The sequence below is a fragment of the Embiotoca jacksoni genome, unplaced genomic scaffold, assembly GCF_022577435.1.
Source record: "Embiotoca jacksoni isolate LCO1_2020_lvr unplaced genomic scaffold, fEmbJac1.0.p SCAF_18, whole genome shotgun sequence".
In the NCBI taxonomy this organism is placed as follows: Eukaryota; Metazoa; Chordata; class Actinopteri; family Embiotocidae; genus Embiotoca; species Embiotoca jacksoni.
The window spans coordinates 6,295,869-6,306,954 of NW_027185318.1; positions in this window are offsets into that span (position 1 = coordinate 6,295,869).

The following is an 11,086-nucleotide window of genomic DNA, read 5'->3' on the forward strand; positions in this document are numbered from 1 at the left end:
CAGAAGGTTTTTACACCAAAAAAGTGTTCCGGTTCACTCTGACATTTAAAGATTGTAATCATGACCTTGCTGAAATTGTCCATCAGTTCCTCCCTCACACAGACTGGAACCAGATAATGAAAGTGTCGCTGCTCCTCCAGCTGTAACCAACATGATGGACCTAATTTCCTCGGTCGTTTTCCCATCTCCCATGATGTAACAGGACAGCCCTTTCTGTCAGCTGCGGAGCGTGTGGCGATCATTTTCGAGAAAATGTCACAGAATGCAAAATAACACGCAGCCCTGAATGCATCCATCTTTGCAGAGGACATACAAGGTTCTGACAAAGCAGATCATGCTGAATATAAAAATGACTGTGAAACATCGAACACTTTGGAGTAGAGAGTAGAAGAAGCATCAGCACATAGTGATATTGACTCAGATTTATTCAAGCTTAGGGGAGAGAGATTTTTCCTCTGTGGAAAAAAAAGTGAAACTAGGCCTTAAACATAAATGTCCAACTCAATGTGAAAACTGCACTAAATTGAAAGGAACAGAAAATCGGGAGGGACAGACATTTATAATAGCGAAGGTACAGTTTGACCTTGCTCTACTTATTCTGTTTTTGTCACTTGCTGCCTCTCTCCAGTTTTCTTTCACTAACGATTTCTTTCACCTCGGCTGAAAAGGACAGATGTGATAGAAGATGGAAAATTTACCTGATGAATAGACGGAAGCTGAAAAGAGGTTGAGACGGCACACGGGCAAGCGGTTGTTCTGTAACACTACGAAAGGCAAGTTGATGTTGATGGAAAAATGAGGAGGATGAAAAGAAAGGGATGAATGGGGACAGGCAGCAGAGAGGACACAGAGAGGCTGTTAAAGCATGAAGCTTGTTCAGTGGAGTGTGGTCAGGCTCCATGAAGTGCGGCAACAAATCCCCCGGCTAACAAATCCCCAATCAGAGAGCGAAGAGAGGGAAAACTCACAACCAATATGGCCAAACTGTGCGACAGGAAAACAAGATGTGAACAGAATAAACTACACCTCCTCTTGTACGCATGCTGTTTAAAAGTTCAAATTTTCCTGAACATCTAAAAAAAGAAAAGAAAAAAAGAACACTAGTTAGGCCTATTTTCAAAACTGATAAGAAATTGCTTCAGAATCACTAAAAGGATGGCAAAACAAATCTGGGTCTATCCCAACTTCCTCCAAAAATTATTTTTGAACGAAGGTTTTCTTCATTTTTTTTTTAACCAACGTTGAAATTAATTTGATTTATAAGGTGCAATGCCCGTAAAAATAATACCAAGATAGTGCATCATAAAAACTCCACAAATGCCAATAGCAGTGCTACACACAGTACTACCTGAAAACATTGATTCTATGACCAGATGTAATATCTTTAAATTTAAAAAAAAGGCAACAACTAACAATGATTTTCATTAGTGAATAACCTGGCAGTTATCTTTGTTCAAAAAAAAAAAAGCAATCCAAAACTAAAAGAAATTGGAGTTATTAAAAAACTGAAAAAAACCTAAAATCTTCACAAATAAAACGATATAAAATTTGCCTTCTTTGCTAGAAAAAATGACAAATGATTAACCAACTAAGTGAATCATTGCTGATGATGTATCTGTCGATCAACTATCAACTGCAGCTCTCAAAAATAAACCGTGATTTGTCCGATTGTTACATAACGTCACTGAAGTGCTAAACTTCTTTGTAAGAGCCTGTAATAGATACAATCCAGAGGCATGAAAACATTGGGCAGTCAGAGAGGTCTCTACTACAACAGCTAGATTAACATAATCGCAGTTTACCCTAAAAAAAAAAAAAAAAAACTGCAAGTCCATGAGATGACTGCCTTACTTTTACAGTCGTCTCCCATGACGGATACATAGTTATGTTGCATGATGGCAAAATTCACTGATCAAAGTTGAGACCGTGCAACAGAATTGGACTTCCCTTGATCTTTACATCTGATACAGAGAAATACAAATTATTTGAAAGAACCACTGAGGGAGTGCTCTCTTATTTAAGATGAGTTTGAGTTTCAAGGTTAATTTCCTGCTTCACTTTAGACTCATGGATGTCCACACTGTAGACTAATTTATCATTTTAGCAGCTGACCTGCAGTGTGCTAATGATAAGACTGCACTTAAACGATCTGTTAATCTCTGTTTTACGTCGTACTTCTTTTGAAACTTCCTCTGAAAATGGTAGGAATTTGCAGACCTTTCGTTCAAAAGAAGGTTATCATTAAGTATGTTGGGATATTTGAGAAAAAATGTCTGCCTCTGCAAAACAACAATATAAATGCTGATTTTGAGAGGAGAAAGGAGGAGAGAAGGAGAAGGGGAGAAGCTCTGTGGAACAAGTCACTGGTCAAATGCATTGACAGGATGCTTAGCAGTAAAATTCCCAGTCTTTAGAGTTGCATGTTTTCATTTGTGTTGTCCAAAATGTAGTGTATCCTCCTTCGTATTCAAGACTTCAATCTTCTATAAGATAAAGAAAAATGATCTCAAAGATGATGGAAGTCATCTGGCCTGTGACGATGTCATCTTTTCCAAATGTTTTCTCTTGCAAGGCGAGCCTTCAGTTTTACAAACCCAAATGTTCTTTTCATTTTCTCCTCCTCGCAGTTCCTCCCCAATGGCCTCGTTTGTGATGGAGAAACAGATTCGGTTCGCTCACGCATACACACACATCCATCACGTGAACAATGAGCTGGTTGGTCTTTGTATCTTACCGGGTATTCTTGTTTTCCTCTCAGCGAGAGGTCCCTTTCTTTGGCAGCGCGTCCCGCTGAGTGGCCTTTAAATGTTTCCTTCCATTGCATGGCAGTGTTATATTTTTTAACAAATCTGTGTCATCACACAAAACATGAAAAGCGCATCACCTTATTTGTATTGCACCTTGATTGAAACTCAAGAGACAAAATATACTTGTAGGAATAGTAGCTAATGTTGATATTAAAGATTTTCTTGATACTTTATGGGTTACTTGAACAATTACAGCAGTTACACAGGCAGCATCAAACCACTGAACCCCTTTCAACTGAAATCCTTCATTCAACTTATTATCACATAGACTATATAGAATTAATGTCATGTGAATTTATATGCATTAAAATTGAAGATGAAAGACAGAGCTCAATGTTAAAGTAGAAAATGATTGTGATCTTCACCGAGTATGTAATTTCCTATGTTATGCCAATGTCTTATGACTTGAGTGAAAAGACTGCTCTGATTGGCAACTAATCTAATTATAACCCCAGTAAAGTTGAAACCATTTCACTCTGTTGCTTAGAAACAGACAGCTTTATTAGCCAAGAACGCATGTCAACTCCAATAACTGTGTACAGTAGCAGAGATAATTGTGCGAGGCTTTAAATTGGAACGAGAAGGTGTCAGAGATGAAGCTTCGAGGCAGAATCACAACCTTCAGCTGTAAATATATATTGAAGTGTGTCTCCTCATAAATCATAAAAGGGATGATTATAGGCTGTTCATAGATAAGCATAAGATAAGTTAGACTACAAAATGTTTTTGTCTCGCCTCTGCGTAATTCCTATAGAGTGATGACAAGTCCTGTGGTGTTTTCTTGCGGATGGGACAATTCGCTTATTATAGCTTGCTTACACATAAAACCACATCCCCTCTGGACAGAAATGCCAACCAACAAACCCAAATTCAACTGGAGACGATCTGGATCCTGTATGCTTGCTGCTTTTCTCCTCGCCTACAGACCTGTGGGTTTGTGCAATTAACCGCTGATTGTTCGATAGCGTTGGTGTGAAGGAGAGGGACAGAAAAAGCAATAAGACATCTAATTTGGTAAGAGCCCTATGAAGCATCTGATTAGTGTGTCCTCTCCTTGGTCATGCACAGGGGAGAAGAAAAAAAACAAACGTGATTCATGGAAGTGATCACAAGTGATTTTGTTCTGAGTATTAAATACTGCAGAAAGTTAAGATATTATTCAAATTACTCAGTGACACCATTTTAAGACTTGTGAATTTGCCTCACCACAAAGGCTTATTTGATGTCAGCAATAAGTGAGAAATACAAAAGTCAAAGCTTCTTAGATTGAGAGCAGTTTCAGTCTTGCTGAAGACATCGGTAATAGAACCCAACTGTGTTTAAAGTAACTGTTGCTTAGAAACACACATATTAGATCAAATGCGGATCTTTGCTGCCGCTGTTGGGTCGGTGAGATTGTCGCTCAGACAAAACAGGACTGTTTTGCAGCTATAGCTCTGCACCTCATGAGAATAGTAATCCAGGGGGAGCGATGTGAAATATACGTCTTCATTCATCACAGATGTTTCCCCTATTTCGGTGCCTTGATGCTGAGAAAGTGGGCTACGTGATAGCTCTTCCCCACAGGTTTTAGCCTCTAGCGGAGCTCTTTAGGGATTACCCACTCATCTCTGTGCATGCTCAGAGAACTGGGCTATTCAAAGCAAACAGGGGACAGCTGCGTGCTTTAAAAAAAGATGGGCCCGAAACACTCCTCATAAATAAAACAGATGGATCCTTGCTTTTGGAACATTTTACATCAGTCTGGCCTGTCTTGGTCACCACAGTTGACATTTACTGGCACCAAAATGAGGTCCAGTACGGACGACGCGGCTCTCCTGAGCTCCGCTTTTCTGCCTTTAGTAGAATGGCTGCTCCTCGCCCTTTTAGTGTTTTTTTTTCTTACTAAGGCAGTATCATTACAATGACTGGCATAGCTGCCACCTCCTGGCGTTCTGTGCACGACTAACTACCTCGGCAAAGGACGGTCCAGTGATCTTCTTCCCCTGATCCATCAAAGTCTCAGTATGTGTGATGGTAGGGTGCCTCAAGCCCTTTCAGGCAAAGGTCAGAGATATTTATTGTGTTCTTGATTTGATCAGAGTGAAGGGGAGGATTGATGACCTGCAGTAGAAAATCCCACCAACCAAGATGATTGTTATGTACCATCATAGACTGCATATAAAAATGGATCTGAACAGTGAAGCCAATGCAAAAGTGCCTTAAAGTGCCATACTACTAAGGGACACTGGGGGCTCCAAAAAACATCTGGCTTCAATAGATTCCTATTCAAAAAGTATCAAATTCTCTCATTAAATACAAAGCCAATAAATGTTTTCCACAAGTCATTATGATGTCATTAGCAACATTCCCTCCTCCTGAAAAGTGTTGTGGTGGTCCTTTTGAAAATAGCTCTATAATTATTTGGATATTATATTATATTATCTTTATTATATTATATATTAGGCCTTATGTAGAGGTATGTTTAGGGGTTTGCCTGATTTGACTGACATGCTGGGGGTGCAAGCAGGTTGCCGGTTTCGGTGTGTGACGTACTTCTCGGGTTCTTAACCTTAACCAACTCTTCCTTCTCCCCAGCTCATCCTAAAGAATACCTGAATGCCAGACTCGAGACTTCAAAACAGTATTTCACAACCAGCAAGAGGATTTCTGCCTATGCAGCACACTTCTGGTTCTGCAAACTAGGCAGGAAGTTAAAAGCCTCCACTCTTCTGATCAAGTTCAAGAAGATAGTTTAACATCTTAATCAGAGCTTTCTCTCAGGAGGCCAGTCATTGACAGCAGTCAACAACTTGCACTAGAATCAGTGTTCAGTGTGTCTCTGCTGACTCTAAAGACAGGACAGTCCTCAGTATCTACAGGGTATTAACACCACTGTGTCATGGCTGTTGCCCAAGGCTTTGTCTGAGTCTGACGCACCTGGCCTACCAGATAACCCTCAGGATAATAGTAAGGAGAGTTTCTGGGTGTTACACTATCACCGGACAGACTCCAATCAACTCTCACTGCTGGTGTTGAAAAGAAGACAGGAAATGGGGGCACCTACAGAAGGAAAGGATGGCAGCCCCCTCTTCTGGCTCTCAGCCAGGTTTGACTGCAGCCCAGCCAAGTGAAACTGCACCCTCCATATGAGTGTTTCCTTCTCTCAAGCATCAAAGCTCTAAACTCAGCTGGGAGCCTCAGTCTGGTCATGCAAGATGTTTTCCACCTGTTAATCCTCTGATGTTGACCTGCACATCATAAATCTATACTGTCATTTTCACAGCAGGAGGTGCAATTACCAGGCTTCATAAAGAGAATTTGGATAGAGGGCAAAGTGTGCGAACATGAAATGTTTGACAAGAAATTAAGTAGCTTCACCTTCCGTCACATATCTTGCTGTCAAAAGCAAGAGAAGTCAGTGCAGAGCTCATCTACGAGTAAAGTGACAGATATTGAATGTAAATGTATTCACCAGCCAGAGAGGTTCCTTAAGTTATCATTTAGATTTAAATGACTAACTCACGTTTACAGTTTGGTTTTATTGTTTATCATTTAAATTGTTGTTCTTGATGTCTTTTTGCCTTTTCAAAGTTTGGTAATTTGGTAATTTTTCTGACCTTTCCTCTGCCACATCCATTTTTGCCCCATAGTTCCTAACAGTTGTATGATGGGATGCGATGGAGTTGAGGGTGAATTGCATCGTCTTAATTTAATCTCGTGTCATCGTCAGGTCACAGTTTAAATTTTTTCAACACTTAAGCAAAGTACATATGCAAGTACATGCAAAACTAATAAAAATGTCCATCAGCCCATGCAAATTTGTTTAGCATGCAAGTATCCCTATTTAAGAAGGAGACCAGGGAAAACATTATACGTGCTAAAATTGACATGTCAGCATTGTCATTCCGAGCATGTTTACATCAGTATTCAGCTCAAACCACAGCTGCACCTAAGTGCATCTTCACTGTGCTGCTTCGCTGCATGTGCTGTAGATAAAATAATTCTTACTTCAACATGTTATAATGTGGGTTTTTTTTTTGTTTTTTTTATCCATAACTATCAAGTTAAATAAATAGGTTAAACATACTGTAACTAAAGGTCCCAGAGCTTCAAACGAGCTAATCCCGATTAGCGGTGCAATGTAATTTTACAGTCCAGGACAAACACAAAGATGAATTATATGTACAATGTGTGTTAGTAGTGAGGTTGGTGAAACAATAACAACAAGCATATCCATCTATAATTACAAAAGTTATGAAAAAAACAAACATAACTTTTTACCATTATTGTAGAAGTTGAACTTAAAAAGCCAATAGTTCTCAGCACCATACATAAGCAAAATATAACTACACAGCTGTCCTCATTTAAAATGACTGACTAAGCATAATCTGAGGCTGTATGCTTTGTGCATTTGCAGTCGAGCAGACACTGCAGCAGTGCTTTGTTCGTTTTAAAAGGTACGAACAACCACAATTTATGGACAAATGCCCGCAAGGAAAACTGAAGCTGCTCTTTTAAATTAGCCTCACGGTTTCAGCAGCTCTTTTATAGTGCAACTGTCACAATATGACATGTAATTTCCATAAAATGCCCATTGAGGTAATTACACAGACGTCCCAATGACTCCTTACATTTGTTCGGTATTATGTTGCACCATGCAGCCTTTAATGAGCATTGATGAGTGTCTATGTATTTAATAGGGATGATATTCTGTGTTGTGGAGGACAGTGAAGTCAACAGAGATCATATCATATTAATGTACAGCCATTATTTATTCAAACTGCTTTAAAGTTTCACTAGTTTTTCTATCAAAGAGTAGCAAAAACAAAATCTATTATATTTTAAGAACAAAAAACATTTGAAGTAATATTTCTCAGAGGATCAAAGAACCATTTTAACAAAAACACACGATGTAGCAATATGAAACAAGCTCACACACCATTCCTTTCAACTACAGCATACTTTTTGATGTTTGTGTCAAAGATTGTGATTTGATGCCACCAATTATTCAAGCTTTCATAATCATACAGTAGCGGCAAAGTAAATATACCTTTGGTTCTTTTATGGTAAGGATTCTACTGCAATTAAGAAAAATGATAGAGCAATCGCCTTCATTGTTGGAGCCTTTAAAGTCAGGAATCACCAAAATACTACCTACCTAACAAAATAAGTGAAGTCTTATGGACAGTCCATAATTTCAAAAATATTATGCAATCATGTTAACTCATAGTTTACCGCAAAGGTTATGCAATAAAAATACTACACAAGTGATATAAAATATTACTGGAAGACAAGTACTGTGTATTTCAGTAGTTGCAGTTGAATTCAAAGATCAAAGTGACGATCCCAAGCAACTGAGCGGATAATTACTTACGCACACACTAAACATGATCAGACAAGCTTTACAGATAATGTACACAATGAGGGAGAACGACTCCAACCTTCTTTCTCATATTATCATCCTCCATGCACTCTTCAAGCATTATCATTCCAGAGATGTTCTCGTAATCTGCACAATGACAACTTATGAACTTCACTTTAGATGTATCCCTACATGCATGGAGGATACCGTGTTCACTTATTCAAAAAGAGATAATTGGTCCCTCTGTGTGCGCACACCAGTCCTCATGCTATATATGCACAGAGAGGCTCTGCAGTAGCCATGGTAACTGAGAGTTGCATTGATTCCCCAATTTTATTTGAGAAAACTTACATTAATAAGCCCTTAAAGCCACTAGATCCCTTTGTTTCCTTCTCTGTCTCCTTCTCTGTCTATATCTGCACCCCCCCCCCCCACAGCTCCCTTAAAAGCTTGCCTACCCATTGCGTCCATCTGCTTTCTTCTGCTTCTCTATTAAAGATTCCTAGAGAAACACAGTCTATAGACAGATAGAAATTCACTGATGAATAAAGATGGCTTCCAATCAAAACTGCCTGTGTAGGTTTGGGGCTAACTCTGGATATTAATGATTTGTCTATAACTATGGAGGTGAAGCTGAGGGTCAATGCTAAAAAAAAAAAATCCTCTGAAGCCAAAGCAAAGATTTTTTTTTTTTTTTTCAAAGAAAATATGAAGTCAGACTACCAATGTGCTTCTTAGTCATATTAATGATATGCAAGTAATTGCTGAGATGCCCTGTGCAATTAAAAGACTAGTTTAGCAGTTAGAGAGGTTTTCGATTCATGTCACTTCAATCTATGAAACTATCTCGGTTCAATTGTCCAAAAATCCTTCCAGTTCTTCCCATTTGAAATGGTTATTTATAACGATGATGGAGAAACAGAAAGCTACAGCCTGATCTATTCTCACGGTGAGTAATAAGCACATCATTTCAGTCGCAGAGAATATTAGTTGAAACCTGCTGGATTCACAGAGACACGACTCTGAAAAAGCAAAATAAGTGGTGCTGCAGGCATGTGAATGGTACAACATCACATCGGTGTTCCTCCACATTTTCATAAAAGTGTTAGTCTATGTCCAACGACTCTCCAGCTTCCCCAGCCAGCTTTTTCAGAAAACCAATATATTATTTTCTGCTGCTGATTAATACACATATTAGCCAACTTAATACTATTTCATACCACTGCACGGGGAGCTAAATGAATAGCATATTTTAAAAGCTGATCTAATTTTTGTATATAAAAAAAATAAATGTAGCGTACTAAAAGTATAATATTTCCCTTTAAAATGTAATGAAGTACACGTATAAGGGTGGCCGACAATTAAAGTACCTTAAAAATGTCATTAAGTACAACATCACTGCCCACATTTGGTACCATAACAATGCAGGGATCTTTATCTGTGCTCTGGATGACATCCTCCAATTATCCCACTGCTGCTGGAACAGTGTATGCTTGTTTATACAAAACAATGCAAGAACATTATTCAAAAGTCAGTAATGTTCAAAATGTTTACTGTAATGTGAAAGTCAGAAGGCTACGGATTATATCCCTCTTTGTTTTTAATAATGACCTTGTGCATCTTGGATGTTCGGTTTTCATTTTGTTTGTTGTTTTTTCAGCAGAATTACGGAAAAACAACCAGACAGATTTTTTTTTATCAAACTTGGTGTGAGGTTGTAGCATGGGCTTAGAAAGATATCATTAGGTGTTGGAGCACATCCGCATCACGAGGGTGGATTTATGAATTATTTTCTCTTTCATTAACATTGCGAGATAGGGTATTTGGCCTACTTAATGCCATACATTTTAAAATCCAGTAAAAGGCAGTAGAGTTCAATAATGACAAAACATAGGCCATTCAAGAAATACGATGACTCCATTAGACAATCCACATTCACTGGTACTAGTAATCCTCTGGGACATGCATGTACTTACTCAAGCTGAAGCAGTCGTCAGGGAGCACCATAGGTGTACTGGGAAAGTGATTCAACCCTGGGCTTATCCTCTGAGACCGGATTGCCTGCAGCACACTCTCACGAGCACCCTGAAAGACAGACACACAGGGAGAGCTGGTAAAAAGATAGACAGGGTCAGTAAAAACTTTGCGGATCTTTGCTCCAGTTGTGAATATATCCAGATAGTGGTTTCCGTTGCAGATTTGAGGAGTATACTGATGGCCTTAGCAGAGACCTGAGCTGTCCGGGTGCCCTTCTAGTTAGTGATGTAACACTGCAAATCAAATAACTTGCACTCTGCAGGTGAGAGTAAGAATTTGAAGGGAGCGATCCTTTCTAGTTTGTACAGTATTATACCAACCATTGTGAGCTCAACAAATCTATAACTATTGTGTTAAACTATTCCTCATTCATGGAGGGTTTTCAACATAACAATGCACAGAAAACAGTACTGCAGTTTCAACTTAGGAGTTGCTTTACTTTGATTTATACATTTTATCTCCTAATTGCAAACAATGTAAAAGGAAAATCCTTAGAGGTGGTTATTATCAATAGTTAATTAGTGATAAACAGAATTGTGCTTTTTTTTTTTTTTTCCTCTGTGTGTATTTCACTCTTTGTAGTTGTGCCAGATCTAGATGCCCTGTTTGAATCCAGGAAAGTGTCATATTAAACTCTGAGATTAACAGATGGAATATCGAATCTTTTACTGGGGTTAATAATTGAGTTAAGATTATTATCTTTGAATAATGAGACCCTTAGCTTTGGACACCTGTTTTGAATTTGAATACAGAAATGCAGTATGTAACCTGATACTGTATAACAATACTACAAAGTATTTCATGAAAATATAGGCTATTACATGTCCTTCAATCAAGCTTTTTTTTGTTGGATGATCTGGTACAAAGGAGAAATTATCTGGCTTTTTTTTTAATGAAC